Source organism: Megascapheus bottae, chromosome 11 (genome assembly GCF_031878675.1).
Source record: "Megascapheus bottae isolate mThoBot1 chromosome 11, mThoBot2.hap1, whole genome shotgun sequence".
Lineage (NCBI taxonomy): Eukaryota > Metazoa > Chordata > Mammalia > Rodentia > Geomyidae > Megascapheus > Megascapheus bottae.
Genome location: NC_143519.1, coordinates 25,264,888 through 25,290,413, shown reverse-complemented (window position 1 = coordinate 25,290,413; position 25,526 = coordinate 25,264,888). Strand labels below are relative to the sequence as shown.

The 25,526-nt window shown below is 37.1% G+C and overlaps 1 non-coding gene and 1 pseudogene across 1 annotated transcript; one reads left to right on the top strand and one right to left on the bottom strand.

The window, feature by feature from the left end:
- Nucleotides 1-5,805: 5,805 nt before the first annotated feature.
- LOC150056839 (U6 spliceosomal RNA) lies at nt 5,806-5,913 on the top strand. Its single transcript, XR_016537199.1, has one exon. It is a non-coding gene; the product is annotated as a U6 spliceosomal RNA (small nuclear RNA).
- Nucleotides 5,914-14,141: 8,228 nt separating this feature from the next.
- On the bottom strand, nt 14,142-14,266 carry LOC150056838 (U2 spliceosomal RNA; annotated as a pseudogene).
- Between the last annotated feature and the right edge of the window lie 11,260 nt (nt 14,267-25,526).

Here is a 25,526-nt window from a genome sequence, read left to right as displayed (position 1 = left end):
GCTATGTCCTTTGCAATACAAAAGCTCTGCAGTTTAATGCAGTCCCACTTATCCAGCCTTTCTCTGATTTGTTGTGATTCTTGGTCCTTATTAAGAAAGTTTCGACCTGTGCCAAGGAGGCCTAGTGTACCTTCTATTCCTTCTTGTAAAGTTTTCACAGTATCTGCTTTTATCTCGAGGTCTTTGATCCATTTGGAGTTAATTCTAGTGCAGGGTGACAAAGAAGAATCCAACTTTAGTTTTCTGCAGGTGCTTAACCAGCTCTGCCAGCACCAATTGTTGAAGAGGCTATCTTTCTTCCATTCTATTTTTTTGGCTTCCTTGTCAAAGATTAGCTGGCTATAGGTCTGTGGTTTAATATCTGGGTCCTCAATTCTATTCCACTGGTCTTCAGGCCTGTTCTTGTGCCAGTACCAAGCTGTTTTGATAATTATAGCTCTGTAATAGAGTCTAAAGTTTGGTATTGAAATTCCTCCTGAGCTGTTCTTTCTGCTAAGAAGTGTTTTTGCTATATGGCATCTTTTATTATTTCATATAAAATTTTTGATTGCCTCTTCTATTTCTTTAAAGAATGACATTGGGATATTGATGGGTATTGCAATGAATTTGTAGATAGCCCTTGGAAAGATTGTCATTTTCACGATGTTGATTCTTCCAGTCCAGGAGCATGGGAGGTTCTTCCATTTCCTCAGATCTGCTTTAATTTCATTTTTCAGGGTTTTAAAGTTTTCATCAAAAAGGTCCTTCACACTCTTAGTTAAGCTAATTCCTAGGTACTTTATTTTCTTTGAGGCTATTGTGAAAGGAGTTGCTTTCCTGATTGTTGCCTCATTCCTCTCACTGTTGGTGTAGAGGAAGGCAGTTGATTTTTGAGGGTTAATTTTATACCCTACAACCTTTCCAAAGTTTTGAATCAGCTCAAGGAGCTTGGGAGTGGAGTCTATAGGATTCTTTAAATACAGAATCATGTCATCTGCAAAGAGGGAAAGTTTTACTTCCTCTTTCCCTATTTGGATCCCCTTTATGCTTGCTTCTTGCCTTATTGCACTGGCTAGGAATTCTAATACTATGTTAAAGAGGAGTGGAGAGTGGACATCCTTGTCTCATTCCTGATTTTAGAGGGAATGGCTTTCGTTTTTCTCCATTAAGTATAATACTAGCTGTGGGTTTGTCATACACAGCCTTTATTATACTGAGGAATGTTCCGTGGATTCCTAGTTTCTCCAGACCTTTTAACATAAAGGGTTGTTGGATCTTGTCAAATACCTTTTCCGCATCTATTGAGACAATCATGTGATTTTTGTCCTTGCTCCTGTTGATGTGTTGAATTATATTAATTGATTTGCATATGTTGAACCAGCTTTGCCTCCCTGTGATGAATCCTGTTTGATCATAGTGTATAATTTTTTTGTTGAGTTGTTGTACACAGTTGGCCAGTATTTTGTTGAGAAATTTTGCACTGATATTCATCAAAGAAATGGGTCTATAGTTCTCTTTCTTTGATGAAGCTCTGTCTGGTTTGGAGATGAGGGTTATACTGGCTTCATAGAATGAGTGTGGTAAAGAGCCTTCATTTTCAATTTTGTTGAAGAACTTGAGGAGTATTGGTGTGAGCTCTGCTTTGAAGACCTTATAGAATTCAGCTGTTAATCCATCTGGCCCTGGGCTTCTCTTAGGTGGAGGTCTCTTATAGCCATTTTCAATTTCAGTGCTTGAAATAGGCCTGTTTAGTTGGGTTAGTTCTTCTTGGTTCAGTGTGGGTATGTTAATATTGGCTAGAAATTCATCCATTTCTTCTAGATTCTCAAATTTTTGGCGTAAAGGTTTGAGAAGTATTCCCTCATGATACTCTGGATCTTGGTAATTTCCGTCGTGATATTACCAATTTCATCTGTGATTTTGTTTATTATGGTATGCTCCCTTCTTTTTTTGGCAAGATTTGCTAAGGGTCTGTCAATTTTGTTAATTTTTTCAAAGAACCAACTCCTTGTTTTGTTGATTCTTTCTATAGTTTTTTTGGACTCCAATTCATTTAATTCTGCTTTGATTTTAAGAATTTGCTTCCTTCTACTGGGATTAGGGGGGTTGGTTTGTTGCTCTTTTTCTAGGAGTTTAAGGCGACACATTAAATTGTTGGTTTGTGATTTTTCCAATTTGTTATTGTAGGCACTTAGAGCTATAAATTTTCCTCTGAGTACTGCCTTTGCCATGTCCCAAAGGAGCTGGTATTTTGGGTGCTCCTTTTTGTTAAATTTCATAAACTGTTGGGTTTCTCTTCTGATCTCCTCAATGACCCATTGGTGATTCAACAATGTGTTGTTCAGTCTCCATGAGTTACAGGGTTTTCATTGGTGGAGATGGGTGTTCAGTCCCAATTTGATGTCCTTGTGGTCTGAGAGAGTGCAGGGAATAATTTCAGTGTTTCTGAATCTGTCCAGGTTTGTTTTATGGCCTAAAATGTGGTCTATTTTGGAAAATGTTATATGTGCTGCTGAAAAAACTGATATTGTGTTGTTAGATCTAGTTGGTCTATACAATTGTTCAAATCTAAGGTTTCTCTGTTGAGTTTTTGCCTTGTTGATCTGTCCACAGGTGAGAATGGTGTGTTAAAGTCACCAATAATCACTGTGTTTCGATCTATGTATGGTTTAAGTGAAAGTAAAGTTTGCTTGATGAAGTTCCAAGCTCCAGGATTAGGCATGTAGATATTTAGGATGGTTATGTCCTCCCGGAGGAAAGATCCCTTTAGTATTATGTAGTAACCTTCTTTGTCTTTTTTCACTAATTTTAGTTTAAAGTCTATTTTATCTGATATGAGGATGGCAACTCCAGCCTGTTTATAGGGCCCATTAACTTGAAATACTTTCTTCCAACCTCTCATTTTCAAAAAATGTTTGTTTTTTGGGGCAAGATGTGTCTCTTGAAGACAGCAGAATGATGGATCTTGCTTTTGATCTAACTAGATAGTCTATGTCATTTAATTGGAGAGTGAAGTCCATTGATATTGAGAGTCAGCATTGAGAAATATTTATTAGTTCCCACCATTTTTAAAAGCTTTTATTAGGGCCTGTGTCTTGACAGTTCTTGTGGTACTTAGATGTTATGAGTTTTAGGTGCCATTTCTTTCTCTGTATTACATTTGTGTTGGTTTTCTATGTGTAGAACATCTTTGAGAATTTTCTGTAATGTTGGTTTGGTTGCTGCATAATGTTGAAGCTTTTCCCTGGAATGGAATGTTTTTATTGTTCCCTCAGGTATGAATGACAGCTTAGCTGGGTACAGTATTCTTGGTTGGTAGTTATTGGACTTCAGGGCATGGCATATATCCTTCCAGTCTCTTCTTACTTGCATGGTCTCTGCTGAGAAATCTGGGGTTGTTCCGATTGGTTTGCCTTTATACGTGATTGTTCTCTTCTCCCTGGCTGCTTTTAGGATCCTTTCTTTGGTGTCTTATTGATCCAGTTCGGATTATAATGTGGTGGTGGGATGTCCTTTTCTGGTCAGATCTGTTTGGGGTTCTAAAGGCTTCTTGTATCTGGATGGGCCTGCCCTTCTGGATATTTGGGAAGTTCTCTGAGATGATTCCCTGAAGTATATTTCCAATACCATTGATCTCTTTCTCCAGACTCTCCTCAATACCAATTAGCCTTAAATTTGGCTTCCTAATTGTATCTTGAACCTTCTGAAGCATTTTCTCTTATTTCCTAGATTTGAATTGACTCATTTTCTGTTCTTTCTCTTTAACAACTAAATTATCTTTAACCCCGGAAATTCTCTCTTCTGCATTGTCTAACCTGCTATCAAAGCTTTCTACTTTATTCTTCAACCCCCTTGCTTCTAACGGTTCATTTTTGATGCCTTGCATCTCTTGTTTTAGATCATGTGTGGATTTCTTTAACTCCTTGATTTCCCTTTGAGTGGTTAGCTCAGCAGCTTTATGCTCTTTGGACATTTGTTGGCATTAGGTCACCTTTTTGTTTCTAGGCCTTGAACTCAGGGCCTGGGCACTGTCCGTGAGCTTTCTCAAGGCTAGAGCTCTACCACTTGAGCCACAGCAACATTTCTGGAGTTTTTTCTATGTATTTGGTACCGAGGAATCGAACCCAGGTCTTCATGTAACCTAGGCAAGCACTCTATCAGTAGGCTAAACTCCTGGCCCTGGCTCAGAATTATTTTTTTAGCATAATTTGTCAGCATTTCTTCAATCTAGGAACTTGGAAAGAAAGTAACTTGGAAAAAAATAAATATTCCAATCATTATAAAGGGTAACCTTGGTACTTGAGACAAAGGCTCTTTTATTTACCTGTATAAGAATCTGTATTTGTCCATGTTTTCATGTCCTGATTATGATGTGGGCTCAATTTCCTCTTGCTACCAGAAATTTGAGTTTTTCATCATCAACTATGTGCTTTCTGACAATATTTTTCCTTGCCTTTTGTAGCTCACCACAAAAGCTTGTTACTTTCAAGAAGCTCACCTTCATTATTTTATTACTCTCATCATTTCAACTCAAACTTCCCATCCTTTCTCGAAACACTTTCTCAAGTAAGCATATAAACGCTCTACCTTTAATAACAGCTTTGCTTGACTTTATTAATTTTATTCCTGAAATGCTTTTGCATTATTGGTTTCTAGAACATCATTGTCTCTTTTTCCACCTTTTCTTTCTCTCTCTCTCTCTCCTCTCTCTCTCTCTCTGTCTCTGTCTCTGTCTCTCTGTCTCTGTCTCTGTCTCTCTCTCTCTCTCTCTCTCTCTCTCTCTCTCTCTCTCTCTCTCTCGCTCTCTCTCTCCCTCTGTGTGTGTGTGTGTGTGTGTGTGTGTGTGTGTGTGCGCGCGCGCTGGTCCAGGGGCTTGAACTCAGGGCCTAAGCACTGTCTCTGAGCTTCTTACTTGATGATAGAGCTCTATCACTTGAGTTCATTTCTGTTTTGTTAGTTTAATGGAAATAAGTGTCTCAGAGACTGGGTGTCTCCTGCCTGTGCATGAAACTGCAATCCTTAGGTCTCAGCCTCTCAAGTTAGGATTATAGGCACTCTGCTCTGTCTGCCTTTTAAATTCCCCATACTAGGCTTCCTCTCCACACTTCTCTCTGTTTCACAGTTTGCTAGGGCTCTATCCTTACCCTCATCCCTCTCCACTCTTAACCTGAATCTCATTCCTTCTCCCACGTAACCCACTTCTGTGCTCAGTGCTCCAGTGCATATTTCTAGGTCAGTTTCTTCTCTATCGTCATAAACAAAAGGAAGTAAAAGTCAACAATAAACTATATTTTTTCCTCCCAAGTAGGCTCCTAGCATCTTTCCTGGTTTAGTGAGTTGCATATTTATCTATTCACCAAGTAATTCAGGACCAAATGCAGGCTTAGGTCTCTCTTTCATCAATCATGTCAAGCCTTAACATTTCCCAACCCTCATTAATTCCATCCTCCTTTCTATGCTTCAGTTTAGATCCTCCTCACTTTTCTCTTAATCTTGTAGACTTTTATTAGTTTCCCATCTAGTTTTTCTAGTCACGGCTACTTGCTTACCTATACTTCAGCTAGAATAGTTGTTTGAAAATTCTAATTTAACTAAATTACCTATCTACCTAAAACCCATTAGGAGCTCCTCTTTGTTTAACGACCCTAGAGTGCTCTTACCCAGTGTGGCACACCTGATACAGATCACCTTCTGCTCAACTCCTGTATTCTTTTTCTTCCTACTATTGCTGTCTATAGTCCAGCCATAGTCAGGGTGGGAAAAGGCCTAAAACATCTCAAGGAAAAGAACATACTGGCTCTTATCATGTCTCAAAATATAGTCTTATTGCTCGCTTCAGCAGCACATATACTAAAAATTGGAATGATACAGAGAAGATTAGCATGGCCCCTTCGCAAAGATGACATGCAAATTCATAAAGCATTCCAGAGTTTTGGAACAAAAGGTGCATGGTATCCTTATTATGTGGCTATTAGATCCAAACAGTACAAGACTGAGGACTCAATATTTGTGTACCCAATGCTATGGATATGGTATTGGAAATATAAACACAACTACATAGACATAAAAACTTATGACTCTATAGACATAATGTTTTATTACATAGATTAACATGTATCTATGACATACAAACCCTCAGCCTAATTTTAATTATGTTCTAAAAGCAAAGTGCCAGTGATTGTATAGATTCCCTTCTTAAATACTTGTTTGTTAAACACATCATTTGAAATATGATGTAAAAATCAATGTTAATAAATTCTTTAATAAAAAATATAATCTTAGATGGCCAGCAGTAATTAGGCTTGATATTATTTTGCCTCCATCAACATACACTTTGAATTTGTATTTGTATTGAAGCTTGTCATTATTAGATACTCTTTCAATAGCTTTTACCGAGGGTCCATGTGTTTATCTTACATCATATCTAACAGTTGCCTCTACTAAAGAAGCCTGTTTTATCTTCTAACAAAGAATGGAAACATTTTACATCATAATGGCAGGATCTGAGTATTTCTAGCAAGAGCATATGTCATTAATTTCAGCCTCTTATAGTCCCAGAAGTATGGAAAATTCCCATCCCCTATTCATTTGCAGGCTTCACAGCACTGCCAAGCTTGAAGCTCATCAGGATCTTTAAAAGTTAACTTTGGGCTGGAGAAAAAAGAAACCCTCATCTTTAGAAACGATTCAAAAATATTTAAGAAAAGATACTGATGAGGCAAGAAAAACACTGGATCCCATTTCAAGATTTTTTTTACCCCAGGAACCAGGGATATTGATTAAGGACAAATTCTTGATTCTTCCTGGAACTCAGTTTCCTCGTCTGTTAAATAGTCTTGGCTGATCTCTAAAACCACTTTCAGCACGAAAGCAATCAACAACAAAAAAACCTAAACAAAGAATAACTTCATCAATTTTGTTTTAAATTTCTCTCCAAATAGGTGACTATAGAATATTTCCTATGAGTAGAAATAAAAGTAAACTTTTTTTTTTTGCAAAATTAAGAGTCTTCAGGGCTATCAGCTCCTATTTATTAATCAAAGTAGACAATTTTCAAATGGTTTCTGGAAAATTGAGGACATTTTATTACTTATTTATTCAGTGTCACAAAATGACCCTATATGTGATACCATTTCTCATGTGCAGCTGAAAGTCTCCTGCTTGCTCACAGAAGGAAAGTAGCTTTCAGGTGGATAAGAACCCAGCAGTGTTCAGGGTGTTGAAGCTAATGTATAATGGTGAATGATTTACCATTTGTAACCAGCTATTGGCTAACTCTGGCGAGCAAAGGTTTTGAACTGACATTAGAATGGATGAGGAGAGCTTACAAGGAAAGCAACTTTAAGCAATGGTTTAATGAATCACATTATGCAGTGATTTCATACACTCCATCCTTCCATACTTTCAGGAAGTATACAAGATTCTTCTCTTTCCTTCCAGAAACATAGAGAATGTATAAAATTTGGACTAGACTCAAACTACCCTCACCCAAATTGGAATCCAAGCCAAGTATGGAAGAACTATGTTTCTGATTAAAAATGTAACTTATGAATTGGGAATGAAAATATGCCTGAATTTTTTAAAATCGATATGTTTGGAAACCAATAGATAGAAGGTATATATGTATAGGATAATGTAAAATACCTAGAACTGAGAAGTATTAAAAAGTGTTAAAAAGTACTAAAAAATGGAACATATCAAGATTTGAGGGAAGAAACCAAAGCAATAATGAAAGTTTTAGCTTTAAATGTTATATCAGATTGAAAGTAGATGAATTATGTGATGAACTCAAGAAGTTTAAAAAAGAACAACTAAAAAAAGAAGTAAATGAACAAAAATTGAAAAAGAAATTTATTACTGTACAGAAAAGCACCAAATCAATAGCTTGTTCTCTGAAAAGCTAATAAAATAGATAAATCTTTGGTGCGGTTTCCCAAGGAAAAAAATAGAGAAAAAACAACAAACAATATTAGAAGTATAAAGGAAGAACATATCTTCAGATGCAGCCAAGATAGAAAATAATATAAAAATACCACCAATAATTCTGTGTTAATAAGTCTACATCCTTGACTGAGTAGGCAATTTCCGGGAAGAAATAATTTACCAAAAGTCAACAGCAACTCATGAAAAACACAAAATACCCAAGAAGTACAACTCTTAGCATAAACAAACACACACATTCATACATATATGCATGCATACATATTTACATGTCACTGGTTAGATTATTTTACACATTCTACCAAATATTCATGAATTAGATTACCCCACCCAGAAAATGCTGAGAAAATGACCTAAACCTTGGTATAGGTTCCAGGGAATTTGTTATCTAAATCTGAAAAGTATAATATGAGAAAGAAAAAATGTATTTCTACCTCTTTCCTCATAAATACAAACTTTACCTTCAATAGATTAAGCCAAATCTAGTAAGGTATTTTTCCATATTACAGATTAAAAGATGACAAATCTTAATAGTACTCCAAAGGATGTGGGGAAAATCAAATTTGGTAACATCTTTTTTGTAAGACTGGGGGCTTGAATTCAGGGCCTGGGCACTGTCTTTGAGCTTTCTCAAGGCAAGAGCTCTACTACTTAAGCCACAGTGCCACTTCCAGCTTTTTCTATTGTGTGGTACCGAGGAATTGAACCCTGGGCTTTGTGCAACCGGTAGGCCACACTCTCCTGGCCCAAATTTGTCAACTTCTGAATAGATAAATGCTTATAGAAAATTCGGGGTAAGGATGATTTCCTTATCTTGATAGCAAAGATTTTGCAAATAATTTCAAAGAGGCATTGTTCATTGCTGGAAAAATTCAAAGCCTTCAGTTAAAGTATGGAAGTAGATTGGTGAGAGAAGACGGCCTGATGACATTTGATTTCATTGTGTTGAGTAGCTGGATGCTCTGGATATTGTGTTATCTGGTACAATAAAAATCAAATCATAAATGTGAAAAAAAGAAGAAAAACTCACCACTATAGGTGATAGTTTTCTAAATTCACAGAAGGCAAGGAAACCTGTAGGAAACTAAAACAAATAAGGGAGTTCAGAGTAGCTAAAGGGTAAGTAATTTTTATTCAAAACAGTATTTTTCCTTTATAGTCTCCAAGCCAGAAAATTCAATTAAAAGTATAATATTAATAACAAAAATAAGAGACCTAGGAATAAATGTAACAAGTATGGACAAGACCATTTAGGAAATTATTGTACAATATTGAAAGTTAGTAGAGATAATCTACCAACATGGAGAGATATATTGTACTCAGTGGTGAGATAAATAAGTATTTAAAATGATGGTAGGTAGTCAGGGACAGCCAGCTGTCCTTCTGTGTGAGTGTGTTGGTCCATCTTGACTCATCCCTAGCAGCCAAGAGAATGCTGTCCGCTGTCTTATTTATTAAGCTTCTTAAAGGAAGCCAGAGATCAAGGCAAAGATAGCAGTAAGGAAGACATTGTATTTTGCATGGCTCACAGATATTGAAAATTATGACTTGTCTCCTTGTTAACAGACCTATGACTATGTTATCAACTGGCTATGACAATAGGAGGCATTTAATCACAGAATCTGATACTTGGAAATTTGTATTTCTTGTCTCTCCTCCACTGCTTTTTTTTGTTTTTGTGCTGGGAGGGTGAGGCAGGGTTATAGTTACTAGAGTTTGAACTCAGGGTCTTGTGATTACTAAGCTGGCACTCTGCCACTTGAGAAAGTCCTCCAGCTTTGTTTTTCACTAGTTATTTCTGAGACAGCGTCTCAAGCCAAGCTAGGTGCTAACCCTTAGTGTTTTCACTCAGGACCCGTATTCTACCATTTAAGCCACAAATCTACTTCTGGCTTTTTTGGGAAAGAGTCTTCCTTAGACTCTTGTCCCAGGCTGGCCTTGAACTGCAATCCTCAGATCTCAACCTTCAGAGTAGCTAGCATTACCAGCTCCCTGGATAACTTGATCTTTTTCTTTCTTTTTTTATTTATTGGTTTAATGCCAGTCATGGGGCTTGAACTAAGGGCCTTGGCACTGACCTTGGGTTTTCTCAAAGCTAGTGCTCTACCACTTGAGCCACAGAACCACTTCCAGCTTTATCTGTGTATGTGGTACTAATAAATCAAACCCAGAGCTTCGTGCATGCTCGGCAATCACTCTGAAACTAGGTCACACTCCCGGCCCTGGCATTCTCTTTTGTATCCTGCCTTACTTTCTCCACCCCATTATCTTCACTGTCTAAATGTATCCCAGTGCCTGGATACGTTCCCTAGTTTTACCTCCTTTCTGACCCTAGTTTTCATCCCTCTAGTGTTCAGTGTTCTATAATTTTCACACTTATTAATGCATGCCACTAATAAGGTAGACCACCATGTTATCACAAAGAAACAACAAAGCAACAGATAGACACAGCCAGACAAAAGCATCATCTGGGTAAAGTCTGTATTCCATTCATCTCCAAGGCTCCTTTTCTCTTGGAAAATGTGTTTCTGTATTTTCTTCTGTGGTGTAGGCAGACAGCACTTCAAATGACAGCACTGAGATTAGTTGTCATGAATTGACACAATTCAATTTCTAATGCTATGTTTTTCTTATTCTGCAGTTAAATATTGGCTTAGCTAGGGCTCAAGCAACTCTCACCAGAGCTTAGTAACTTAGTTATCAACAAGATTATTATACAAATAACCAAAGAGTCTTGTGTACTTAGGAAAATTGTCATTACTTGCATGTGCCTCGAGAAATTAAAGGCAATAATGTGTTTATGGAGAAGGAAATCATTTTGGCAAGTCATTCTTATCATTGTATCTAACATGGCTTCCAGGTGGGAGAATCTCAGTATATGCTTACTGAAACAAGTGTTGCTTTTACCCAACCCATTTTCCTAGCATTCCTAAATATATAACCAAAGGGACTTATGAAACTATATTTTTCTACTCCTATTTTTTAAAGTACAAACTTTTTATGTAAAAGACTACATGACAAATTATTTCTTGGCATTTGAAAGCCACTTGGTAGTGTTTTTGTTTTTTGTTTGCTTTGTTTTGTTTCTTGCCAGTCCTGGGACTTGAACTCAGGGCCTGAGCACTGTCCTTGGGCATTTTCTCAAGGATAGTGCTCAACCACTTGAGCCATAGTACCACTTCTTGCTTTTTTTTCTATGTATGTGGTACCAAGGAATCAAACCGGGTCTTAATGCATGCTCAGCAAGCACTCTATCACTAGGCTAAACTAACAGCCCGCCACTTGGTAGTTTTTATGAGCTAATATTTATCACAAAACCTCTGTGTATAAATGAAAGGATCTCTAGGATATGGAGCCTTATCTTGTGTGATTGTGGCTCTTAATGTACTATGTTACTTCTCTTTTTTGCCCTTTGGTTAATCTCTTCTTGCTATTATATTTGAATTTGTTACCTGGTATATTCTATATTCATTTGTTTATTTGAAATAGGAAAGGGAATGGGGGAAAACAAGATGATTGGGAGGGGGTGGGGCAGAGAAATGGGACAAAACATGAGAAAGGGTATCAATGTGTGTGAAGTAATGCACCTACTATCTTGAGCCCTCTATACATTACAACAACAACAACAACAAACAACCTCTGTGCAAAAGGGAAATATATGAATAAACTGAAAATTCAAGGATAAAAATCCTCACAAGTTTTTCTCCAAGTTGTAAACAAGTATGAAAGTTGCCAAGTGTGGTGGCTTATGAGTAAAGTCCCGGCTCCTCCACAAGTGGTGATAGGGGGATCATGTTCTGTCATGGGACATTCATAGCACAGCCAATTAGACAAGAACTCATTCATTTATTCAAACAGGATACTGGTCTTGAGCCAAACACAGTGTTAGGTGCTGAAATGGGTTGTAGTCCATTCTCAATGAGGGGTAAAAGTGCAGTAGAAACAAGTTCACAAGAAAATATATGTAATGTAACAGGAATGTCTTAACAAAGACTAGCAGATGTTCCTGTTTGTCAAAATTCAATCTGTAAAGCAGACCTAAGAGCAACTAGGCAGGGGACAAGAAGGCAAAGACATTAGGGAAGGAGGTAGGAAGAAGAGTCATGGGAAGTTGAGTGATCTCAGTTCCCCTCCTTGATCTACTGGCTGCACTATATGAGCATCATGCTCATGGCTGGGGAGAAAAATTAAAGTTGGGAAGATAAAAACAATAATTCTATCTTAAAATTGGATTCTCTATTTCTGGGGGCATATTTCTCTCTCTGGTTCTCTTTCTGTGTCTCTTTGTCTCTGTCTCTCTCCCCTTGCATAGCACTGTGGCTTCTTATTATACTATTATAACTCTCATAGGTTGTTAGCATTTTGTTTCATTTATGGATTATTGTTCATGCTTTATTTCATGATAAAATATAAGCATTAGACTCTAAGATCCAAGAAGAAAAGAATTGCCTCTTCTTCATTGTGTTTCTAATGCTTTCTTACTACGAGAAATGAAGGGGGGAGCTTTTTTCTCCACCTGCCAATCCAATTATCTGCTCTATTCCTCTCTCCTCTTGTACACACAGACTCCCATGTTCTAAGAAAGATGAACATGACAAAGGAGGAAATTTGCTATCTAGTATTTCATAGTGAAGCAATTGATTTATTAAAGTACCTCACTTATTGATTAGATTTCATATTGTTTCATTCTTTGGATTAGCCTAAATTTTCAGATATATGCACTATTGAATCTTAACTTTAATAAGATCATGGAACAATCTTGAGAATCAAGACACACAGTCACCGTAGAATGATAAGAAAAATATCTGGCTTTAATCAATGGATCTCCTTAATGTACCAAGTCCTTGAAAATTGCAAGAAAATTGATTCTAAAGGGAGCCAGAGGCCATTAGATTAGACCAGCCAAAGGTCATGTATAAAAAGACTGGGTGGAGCTGGAAAAGTAAATCCAGGACTTCCAATTTTCAGTATAGAGATTTGGGAGCTTGAGTTTCCCCCACCCCTTAAGCACCTTTTCTTTTCCCTTAGTTAGCCTGACTCATCTAAAAGTGAGCAAGACCTGGACAAATGCTGTTTGTGTGTGTGTGTGTGTGTGTGTGTGTGTGTGTGTGTGTGTGTGTGTGTATTTTCCAACATCTCTCCATTCTTCCAAAAGTTTGTTTATAGTAGTGAAATTAATTGAAAAGATTTATGAACTTCAATTCTTGCAACGCATCAGTTGTCAAGTAGGAAGAGTTCCAGCCAACCTGGTTGCAGACTCTGCAGCCTCATATACTATCCAAGAAACGAGGCTGCCCTGCAGCCTCATTTGTTTTGTTTGTTTTTTGCCAGTCCTGGGGCTTGAACGCAGGGCCTCAGCACTGTCCTTATGCTTTCCACAAGGCTAGCACTCTACCGCTGGAGCCACAGCACCATTTCTAGTTTTTCTATTTATTTATGTGGGACTGAAGAATCGAACCTGGGTCTTCATGCATGCTAGGCAAGCACTCTACCACTAGGCCAAACTCCCAGCCCTTGCCCAGCACTCTTATATACTACCCACAAAGCCCATTAGAGGTTGTGTAAGACAGTCAGATATAGTCGAGAAATCAAGATAATTTCTCTTCTTTCTTCATCTCTTTCCTGCACTTCCTCCCTGTCTTCTCATCAGTGACTCATGTGTGTTCTCAGACTGTGGCTCTGGTATGTCCCCTAATTCAGCTCCTGGAACTTTTTCTCCTCTGATACCCAGAGACTGACTCTCTTCTTGTTGTGCAGCTCCACCTTTTGCTTCCTAGACAGGATATGATATTCATCTCTGGCTTCCCAGCCAAGAACCAGCCGGCTCCAAGTTTCAGTCTCATTAACTCAACATGTGACAGGCTGCCTCTGCTGGAAACTGCTCTGTGTTCTCTAGTTTTGTTGTGTTTCACCTTGTATGCTAATCAGTGAGTGAGGTATTTATGATAGAATGTTTCTTCTTTCTTTTTTAAAAATATCCCCCTGCCCTTAGAAACAGAAAATATAACAGTGAGGGCCAAGGGGTGAGGAGGGGAGTGAATTGGGAAGCTGTCGTTCAATGAGGATAGAACTTGAATTGTGTAAGACCTGGAGATCTATAGAGCTCTAGTCATAATAGTGTGGCTGCACTTACCACTACTGAACTGTACACTTCACAATCACTAAAGTGGCAAATGTTATATCATGTCTTTACGTATTTTTTTAAGTTCCATGACTTTAAAATAGGCTCCTCTCTCTTTTTCGAAAAATACATTTAATACATTATACTCAGAGAGAATGTATCAGATATTAAATGAATAAAAAATACATACTATACTTGATCTTAGCTAAAAGACTGAGAAGCTAAATTGGTGGGGGTATTTTGTAAGTCACAACTATTTTTTGAAATGTAACTTAGAACTTGTTTTTTTTGTGTGCTATGTCCTTTATGCTCTTTGGAGTGTCAAATTTACAAATGCTTATTTTGTTATTTTCAAAATAATACATACTCCATATACTTATCTTTAAGTTTGCCTAATTCAGAAGTTTTATAAACCTCATTCATGAATATAGTTGAGCATCCATTAAACAATGGCCAGTAGTCAAGAATGATTCTCCCAAAAACCATGACTTAATGGAAGTTTGTACTTTCAAATGATAATAATAATAGATTTGCTTTTTACTAAAGATACTCTATGCCAGGAACTATTCAATTTGCTTTGTGTATATCATGCCTTTAATTACTTTAACAATTGGATAACTAAGTTTTCTCCAGTGTTAGGAGATGACATGGGCATATTGCAAAGAAAAAATGAGATGAAGCTGCATTGACAATGAGAGCCATGTCTTTTAGTGTCTGTGCGCCAAGCAGAGTGCTGGAGAATCTTACGCATGACAGTTTTCTCCATTTCAAAGATAAGGAAATTGAGGATTAGCCAGGTTGAAAGACTTTCCAAGGCTGCTGAGCTAATAAAACATGGAGAGGGTATGTCTGGCTGACCTCCAAGGCAGCTCAGCAATTCCTGCCACACCATACAGCCTTCTTATAGAAGAGTGACACGTTAGAAGGTGGTTCTATTAGGAGTTAGTGCATTAATGTAGAAGCCAAAGAAGAGATTTCTATTTGGAGCTGGTCAGATAAGAAAAGGAATTGAAGAAGGGGTAGCATGAGGAAGGCAGTGTGGGTTGAGTGTGGTAAGTAAGCAGTAGAATTGGCTGAAAACATCCAGTCAAGAAACAGAGCAACGCAAGATCAAACTGGAAACCTACATAAAGGCCTAGACCAGCAAGACCCCAATGTTCTTCTACAGGGTAGGAACTTCAGGATCTAGGAGGGAGAGAAGTATAAAGATTTTACAGGCAGAAAAAGTTATAGGACATAGAGTTGGGCTTTAGGTATGGTCATCCAGATAAGATTATGAGATGGACTGGAGAAAGGCTAAAAACATGTTAAAAAATAGTTACCCTTCTTTTCCTCTCCTTAATCCTGTCATTTTTCAGGTTAATGTCGGTCTTATTGGAAACATGTTCAAATAAAAGCTGAGACTCATGCATGCATTTGCTTCAAACTGCTTATTTTTTCAATGTTTTAAAGATGGTTTTTTACCTTTTCCTCTTAAAGTCTGTAGGTTTAAAGCATAATTTGAAGCTCATTTTCCAGAGTGGAATCCAATTTGGCTTTTGATATTTCTGGTTGGATATTATATGATTTTATTTTTTATTGGAACTCTTTAGAATGGTTTACAGATGTTGCTGCTAAAGTTGATCCTTCTGGAACTCTTTGTTTCCAGAAAAAATATCTGTTGACATGAATTAATAGGAGACCTTTTACTTAACATTCAAAGCCATGCATTAATCAGGGACCTTTTATTTAAAATTCAAAAAACACTTTTAGAAAATAATATTATTTCCTTACATTTATATTAGCAGTAAGTGACATTGGAAACAGAAGCCATGGGTCCACATCTCTGTATATAAGATTGAGTTGCGCTGGTAAATATTAAAAACTGTCTTATAAAATCAACCAGCCTAAGAGTTTTACAAATTCATGCACCTGCTGTACTAGAGAAACAAGAATTAGAATACTATCTCTGACTCAAATTTTATTTGCCGATATGTTAAAACTTAACAATTTGCAAATAAACATCATTTAGCAAAATTTCAAATGTCAGTATCTTTAAACATCATCTGAGTTGGCCACAAGCTGGTGTTGGATATAGGTGGCCCCCAGAATATGCTCATTGGTCTTTCCCTCTCTTTGTTCTCCCCCTCAAGAAGCGTAACCATTGCCACTAAGCCCAAATCTTTACCATCCCACATCATCTCAGGCACTTGCACAATTCTGGCCCATCTTTCAAAACTCAAATCCATGTCCTTCCACTCCTCATCTTTCTGTGGAACACATGGAATTCAAGATGTCCACATCAAGTTGGCCTTTTATCCACAACACTATTGCAGTAGGGCGTCTCCATCAGCAGCTTCTAGGAACACAAAACCCACAAAAGCTTAATTATAAATGAGATTTATGGTCAGACAAGTCTGGGAAATTTCACATAAATGTATCACCATTTCTTAGAGATTTTCAATGAAAACTAATCTTCTAATTGTATGCTGGTGGAAAGGTAATCTTCTCTTTGAGTGCTGGTGGTTTATCCCTGTAATCCTAGATACTTGGAAAGTAGAGATCACAAGGATTATGGTTCAAGACCAGTCCAGGCAAGAAGTTTGAAAGATGCCATCTTGACCAACAGCTGGGTATGATGAATGCCTGCCATCCTAGCTGGGGAAGGAAGTATAAAGGAGAATCTAAATCTAGAAGAGCTAGACAAAAGAAAAGTGAATCCCCTATCTCAAAATAACCAGAGCTAAAAGGTTTGAAAGCATGTTTTCTACATTTTATTCATAGAGCATTTCCCTAGTAAGCACAAAGCCTTGAGTTCAAACTTTAATGTCATTAAAGATAGAGGGAGAAACATATGGAAAGAAGGAAAGAAGGAAGGAAGGGAGGGAGGGAGGGAGAGAGGGAGGGAGGGAGGGAGCTAAAGGCTCTTAAGTCTGCTGAAGTAGAAAACCATGGTTATTTTGTTTATCACAGTATTTTATTTGATGTTAGACTCCTTTCTTGTATATCATCTGCTAATATTCTGAAAAATTAGTGGATACAAGACATTTTTACAACAGTAACTACAGATGTTTTACTCCAGCCATTACTAGATTGCTGCATGAAATTTATTTCTCTTTGTAGTTTACCTAGAGTAGATCCAGAAAAAGATATTCTCCTGACTGAACTGACCTCCATATCAATCACAAGTTGAGAAACCTGAGGATTAAATTTCTGCTTGCTCTTAGATATTTAAAATTCTTGGCCTTTCTTGAAAAGTTTGTAAGAACTCAATAAAGGACTGCATTCAGCAGTACTTCACAATAGTGCCTAGAACATAATATCCACTCACTAAAGGTTCACTTGTATTACTACCATCGTTAACCCTAAAAGTTCCCTCATATATTTGCTGTTACCTAATACTCTAGATACCTCTGTTATGTAGATATTCATCATTTCAAGTCTTTCCTTGGCAATATTAATCGTCATAATAATAACTTCAGCAGCTTGGGTGTTTATAAATGTACTCATGTTTCCTTGAACATTTTGCAATTAACTGGATAAAAACTTCATTTGCTCTCTTCACAAACTCTCTGCTTTGCGATTCATTCACCACATTGCCATTTAATTATTTTTAAACACAAACCTAATGAATCCATTTCCATGCTTAAGGACATTTAATGATCCTCCATTATCTACATAATAAAGGGAAAGAACAGCACAGTGGCCTCACCCTGACCTTCACCAGATCTGTAATCCAGCAGCTCTGTCTCCCTTCTCCAGTGTGCAAGGCAAAATAGGCTTGATGATCACCTGGTTTGGCTCGTACAGATTTTGTGTTTTGTCTTGAACATCTTTAATTCCTTTTTCTACTTCTTAAAAATCCTATTCATTCTTCCGGCTGTAACTTATATGTCTAAGAAATAGTTGGCAGTCCGTGCTTAGCAATCTTTCTTTAAAAACAAACAACAACAACAAAAAACATAACTCAGGGCCTCACATTTGAGCTCTGCCTCCAGCTCTTTTTGCTTTAGTGTTTTTTTCTGATGAAGTCTCATGCTTTTACCCAAGCAGGTCTTCCTCAGACCATGATCCTCCTGACTCTACCTTCCACAGCACAGGAATTCCAGAGCGAAATCACCTAATCTCTAGTGACGTTTTCTTGGTTGTATTTTTAGAATAAAATTATATGGTAATAGGCTAGATTTCACATCATTCATTATACAGAGCCTATCTCTTCCATATTAAATTGTGAGCTCAATGAGAGCTAATGTCCTTGGTACTTTTTAAAATTTTACAAATAAAAACACACACCTTTCATGTAGTAGAAGCCAATCTAAATATTATTGACTATATTTGTATAGAGAGTTTCTTACTGACAGTATGTATCATACTTTAAGCAAACATTACACCTAGAAGAACCAATTGATTGATTGGTGATTTTTTTCTTTGCCAAAAGTTTCTGCTCATTACAAAAGAATCCTTTAAATGAGAAGGGATCCAGAATCTTCAAATGAAAACACAATCACATGGAAAATTTGCAAAACACACCTACAGCACACACCTGCATCCATAAACCTTCCTAGGATTCTGTCTTCTTGAGCATTATCATGTTTTTATTGGGATTCTCTTGAAATATATAAAGTCCAATTAGTATACTGGCCCTGTAAGCATACTGTATCTTCATTTTTCCAGTGGAGATTTCCTGGTTGGCTCTCAGTGAAGTGATCTTATCTAGAGTCTCACTCCCTAATCTAAGTTCACTTGTGGGTCAGGTAGCCCCAGTTTGTTTCTAATTCAATGACCTAATCCCCTTCAAGGGAGCTATCCTTCCTTCAAAGCACTGCTGTTGGAAAATCACACTGAAGACTCATCAGCTTTGGAGCAAAATTTCCAGACTTTCAAGTATAGTGTCCTGACTCGGCATTGTTCTTAGTATCTTCTAACCTGGCTGTTCATCCATTCTGGAAACGCTGGCTAGATGTAGGAGGACTCACTCCAAATCTATTTCCCTTCAAATATATTTAATTGCTCTATTTCCCAAAGAAGTTTAAGTACTGATGCTGAAGGACGCATTTTCAAGTTATTTTCTTTTCTTACTTGGTTTCTGCTGCAAGACTCGATCCCTGTGACATGGAAAGTTCAGGGCCCATGAGGTGAAATTGTCACCTGTTGTGCACAATCGAGTGCTCTGGGTCTCTTAAGGATTCTTGCTGCCCATGATTTGGATAGTTTGATTCCATTCTGTCAGTTAATAATAAACTATTATCTACCCTTGCTTACACCTCTGCCAAGAGACATTTTTCCAGAAAGTACTTTATAGTTATTATCTAATCTTTATAAAACCATGGAGGAAGTATTCCCATCTAACAGATGGTAAATGATTAAGGAGCAGAGAGTAAAAAGCCTGCTCAAGGTGACATGGCAATTCAATGATGGAATAATACTGAGTGTTCATTTTCCAATTGTTCATTTTCCATAGTTCACTGTACAATAACCATATTGCCTGAGGTTAAGGGAACTTACCATTGCCTCACTTCTCCCACAAATCATTGAGTGACTGGATAAAATAACAGCATGTATATAACTGTATGAAACGGAAAGGGCCTTATAGAGAGTTATCTACAGTTCTACTGTTGTTTTTCACCAAGCCTGGATGTCATTCTCATATTTATGAAAAAATTACTTGATACTGAATGTTGTTATAACTATAGATGCAACTACATACTTAAAGCTATTCAGACAGTCCCAGAAATTATTTCAATTCCCAAAATAATTTTGAAGAATGTATATTGGAGTATTATTAAGTTAAATATATATTTTAGAGTGTTTGTATTCATTTCAGTGGTAAATTCCAGGTTTTATTACCAGCTATAATTTGTTATTGGATAGTAAGTAGATGGGAGAAGTTGGAAGCATTGTTTGATAAATACTAATATTAATACTGGATGCTTAAGCAATAAATACATAGCAAATACTATTTTTTCAAGTCTCTGGTAAAATACATGCTTTATAAGATTCAATGTGTTCCTTTTTATCCCCTAGTAGCTTAAAGAACGTAAGCTCACCTTGCATCTTGAGTCTATGGTAACTCAATACCCTTCCCTTCTTCAAGTATTGATAAAGTTAGATTACTCAGTAGATATTGAAGCTAAAGCCACCCTGGTACAAGTCTCACAGCTCAATGTAGCTTCCATGAACAAGTGGATTTAAACCTTCCTAATGAATCCCAAGCATCTAAATGAGTAGCTAGAATATAGTAGGGACTCAATCAATATCTGCCCTATGATGGGAGGAAGGGCTGCAGTAGTGAATGATGCTTTGCAACTCCAGCATTGTCGGGGGAACATTTCAAACTAAATATACTGTTCAAGAGAAAACCATTTGTTTTGTTCCCCCCCTTTTATTAAGTGGTTGTACAAAGGAGTTACCATTCAAGAAATCAATATATGAATACAACACATCTTTATTCATGTTACCTCTTTGATCATTTTCCCCCATCCCTCCCAACACTACTCCTCTCCTCTCCTCAATTATAAAAGTAAGATGAGACAGAAAGGTAAATGATCTTAGGTTCTTCTTCTCTGTATGTGGAAGTTCAAGAGGTGAGGAAAAACCCTTGAAATACACTGTGGAAAGCACTCAGAGAAGAAAGGCTTCTGCCGAGCTTCTCACTGGAATCTGAGAGGAAATCCCCTTGCAGAGTGATGTAATCATATAGTACTATGTGGTGCTGGGACTTAGTCTATACCCAAAAGAGAACTTTAAGTTTGTGTAGTAACAACCAACATGGAGACATTTGATTGGAGTTGGTTTTGTGTGGGAAATTAATGCCAATTCAAGAGACGACAGGAACAAATTTGAAATCACAAACATATCAATAAAAAGGTGAGGAGAACCATGAGTTTGGAGAATACAGCTAGACATCAAATTGAATGATTAACCCTGAACCTATATAAGCCTTAGCCTCCACAGCAGGGATACAGGGCAAGAGACATTAAGGTAACATCTGTATCCAGCCCAGTCTCCTTCCTGCCTCCACAATCAGTTGAACCACACTTTTCTATTTGTTTCAGCCTTATCCTTCAAAAGAGAGAAAGTTTGAGAAAGAGACTTTCTGTATTTTATCTGAGCAAAGATGAAGACTTTTCTAAAGAGGTTTTACATTATTTGATCAGAAAACAATGATCCATAAGTCTCTTTGCTCTAAAATTGGCCTATAATATCATGTTAACTGCCTAGTATTATGACTTAGGAAAGTACTCAGATCAGTTCAAAAAGGTGGGGGGAGGGGAGAAGGAGCACATTAGACCCTTGTAGGAGTTGCATTTGTTATATCAACAGGTTTAACATTATGCACATGCATAATGAGAGACATATAAATCCAAACACTAAATATTTTCTATGTACTTACATGCATGTGCAAATATTGCAGAGTTATATATATGCACATAAAGTCTTGTCATAATATATAAAAATTTGTTTTGCATACCTATCTTGTGGAACTATGAACACCTGATGATTGTGAGACTCAGGTACATCTTGTTCCTGAGCCCTGTGAAGGAATGTCTGAAGGGAACTGTAACTTGTTTGCCAAATACTCCAGTCATGTGAGGTCTGCCACTTGTACAGGAAGTGAAGAACTCTACATGCCTGGGCCTTGCTGGGACAACTTGGGGAAGTCTAGAAACTCACTCCAAGATAAAACAGAGCTGTGGGATCTAGGAAAAAACAAGTGGGGAAAAGCCAATGAATGTCAGCCATTAAGAGTATGATAGCTTACAACATCATCTATATTATAGTTTATAACTAACTTCAAAAAAACAGTAGATTTATTTATAAGAAGTACATGGTCTTGGTGGGCTCAACAGAGTAAAGGGCTCTGTGTATGGAGTGCTATGAAAAACACTGAGAGGGTTCTACTCATTCTTGGCTGAATGAGGAAATTAAAAACAGTGGTGATCTTAACAGATTTGGCTACAAGAGAATACTATTATCACTTATTGTCAGCTATTACTGACAATAGAGAGGGAAGCCGCTGCAAGGGCACTGCTAAGGGTGCTTGAGGAACCATTGAGAACAACTGCAGAAAGGGGTTCCTAGAAAAGACTTCTGACCAGCTCCCATTCAGAGTGAGACTTTCCTATCCAAGAAAGAAATTATCCTATTTTGTACTTATCATCAACATGGGGACAAGTGAAGATTTTACTTTAAAAAAAAGACTAGTGCAGTCAGAAGCTCAGAAATCCTTGGAGTTTGCATGTCAGTAGAGACTTGGAATATAAAATAGTGAGAAAGATTTCTATTGTAATCGAATGCCAGAATCAGCAATTCTTTCTTCTCCATTTGAAGTACAAACTGGAAAAGTGAAATTGAAGAGCTCCTTTTGAACTTTTGAAAAATATCTTTAAAACAAAATGAAAGCAGGTACTTCAGTCTTTTAAGAAATCAGTAATCAAGCAAATACATTTGTCAATGCATTCTTCCTGGGTCTGGTGACAAAACTTCATTTATAATAAATCTCTATTCTCTTTCCATTTCACTACTTTTTTTTAAACTTTGCACCTTTTAAAACTTTGATTTTGGCATTACTTGATAGGCCAGCAGTCTTCTAATTGAACTATGCATCCTGTTCTTTGTTTTCAGGTTGTTTCTTTGCTTTTCCAAATAGGGTCTCATCCTTTTTGTAAGCCCATCCTTTGACTGGATTACCACCTTCCTCCTGCCATCTTTAGTTACTTAGTTTAGACTACAGTCATATATCCTTTGGTCAGCCTTAATTTTTCACCTTTTAAGTGTTAGTCATGCCTCTGAATTCACTTTTACAGAAACATGTTTTCCCAATGATAATTTCACTTATAATTATGTAAGAAGATGACATATTCATGCAAAATACAGTCGTACTTTTGCTCCTTGATTGGCAGTCTAACCACTTGTGAGGTTCACACAATCCTTTTTTTTTCATAAAAATTTTTTGCATTTACTATCCTTTGACCGAACAGATTAATTTTAGAATGACAACTTGACTTAACAAGAAAGCTAAGAACAAAAAAAAAATCCCTTTTGCAGAGCCTCAATCACCAAATAAGCAAAGAATCGGAATGAAATCTGGAATCCTTTTCAGTTCTATTCCAGAAGCTCTTTAGTTAAATAACTCTCTAACCATTAAAAAAAAAAGCTAGAAAGAGCAGATCTTTTGAGCTATAATGATAGAATTTGTCAAGTGGTTGTTATTCTATTATCTATTATCTCTTTAGCCCCAGACTCATTGACCTTCATAGCTTACTGTTAAAGACAAATTGTTTTTTCAAAATATCTGTTTTAAAAAGAGCACATAATAATATATAAGTAAATTCTGGTCATTTTAATTCATTTATCTTGTTATCTTTTCCTTCCCATCAATTACTTACATGAAGAATAGAAAGAAATATCTTTGTTCCAATCAACTGCTTCTAATTGATACTTTACTTCTCAGTATTCAAGGGAAAGATTGAGATTATTTCTATGGTCTAATTATCTATATTCACAAGATATGTAATACAATTGTAAAACACAAAACAGTAGGTATTAGAGCTAAATGGAAAGACAGTTTTTGGACCCATGGAACACAGAAGAGACACTCGATGCTAGGCAGGAAAAGTAGGTGGAAAAATAGAGGGAGAAAAAAGACTAAAAAAGTCAACTTTCTCTTCACTCTGGAAACTTTATAAAATATAATCTTTGATGAAAAATACAATGTACAAGCAAGAGCCACTGTATAATCTGTGCCATCTATTCCTTCCTGAAAGATAGGAACGGAAGCTGTCACAGTACTTGACAGGCAAGTAGGGAGAAAAGCTTTCATGAGAAACTATAAAGATCTTTTGCCTCATCTGAAACTTAATAAATGTAGTTTGGGCTAGGGAAATTGGCATCCAAGATCATGTGCTTGTGTGATAAACAAGGTCTTTGAGATTGCTGAGTACATCTAGCAGATAGATTTTTCCAGGAAATCTTCAATCAGCTGTGTATAACCTACCCATCTAATGAATGTGCATATACCAAACAGAGATGGAGAATGGGAAGTTTTTTTAATCTGCCAGAGCGATCTACAAGGTGCTTTTCTGTATATAAAGTTCAAATGCATGAAAAATGACAATATGTTGCGGAGATATATATACACGTAAGAAAACTGAAAAATATTCAAAGGAAGAGTAATAACCATATGCTCCTGGAAGGTAGTTACCCATGGAAGATGGGGCAGGTTGGAGTTGGGGAGGAGATGGATTTAGGATGGATACAAAGGACTTCCATCTGTACCCAGGTTTTGCTCTATTGCAAATCTCTGCTAGGAGAGACCAAGGTTTCTACTGATTATGACAAAGGAGGGAAACCATTGAGCCTATGTTCCTTTGAGTCTGGCTTACTTTACTTAATATGATTTTTTCTAAGTCTTTCCATTTGCTAACAAATGGGGCGATGTCATTCTTTCTGACAGCAGCATAGAATTCCATTGTGTACAAATACCACATCTTGTTGATCCACTCATCAACTGAGGGACATCTAGGTTGGTTCCATATCTTTGCTATGGTAAATAGTGCTGCAATGAACATTGTTGTACAAGTGGATTTAGTATGTCCTTGTTTCTGGACAATTGGGTAAATGCCTAGTAGTAGAATAGCTGGGTCATAGGGAAGCTCTATGTTTAGTCTTTTGAGGAACTGCCATACTGCTTTCCATAGTGGTTGAATGAATTAATACTCCCACCAATAGTGTAGTAGTGATCCCTCCTGGCCACATCCCCTCCAGCATCTGTTGTTATTAGTTTTCTTGATCCTGGCCATTCTAACTGGAGTGAAGTAGGATCTCAAAGTTGTTTTGATTTGCATTTCTTTTATGGCCAGAGATGTTGAGCATTTCTTCATGTGTCTAAAGGCCATTTTTGTTTCTTCTTCAGAGAAGACTCTCTTTGAGTCTTTAGCCCATCTTTTAATGGGATGGTTGTTTCTTTGGAGATTAGTTTTGGAGTGATTCAATTTTTTGACCTGTTGATATATTTTAGATATGAGGCCTTTATCCGTTGTGTGGTTGGTGAAGATCTTCTCCCATTCTGTAGGCTTCCTAATTAATTTACTAGCAATGTCCTTGCCATACAAAAGCTCTGCAGTTTAATGCAGTGCCACTTATCCAGACTTTCTCTGATTTGTTGTGATTCTTGGTCCTTATTAAGAAAGTTTCGACCTGTGCCAAGGAGGCCTAGTGTATCTCCTATTCCTTCTTGTAAAGTTTTCAGTGTGTTGGCTTTTGTCTCAAGGCCATATAGTATGACGCTAAATGAAAGGACCTCCAGGATATAGAAACAAAAGCCATATAATGAGTGAACGTTGTCCTTAATGTACTATGTTATCTCTCATCTCTTTTGCTGTCCCTTGATTATCTCATATTGTTACAGTATCTTACTTTGTTATCTGATATATTGGATACATTTGTATTTGCTTATTTGAAATTGGATAGGGAAGGGGGAAAACAAGATGAGGGGTGGGAGTGG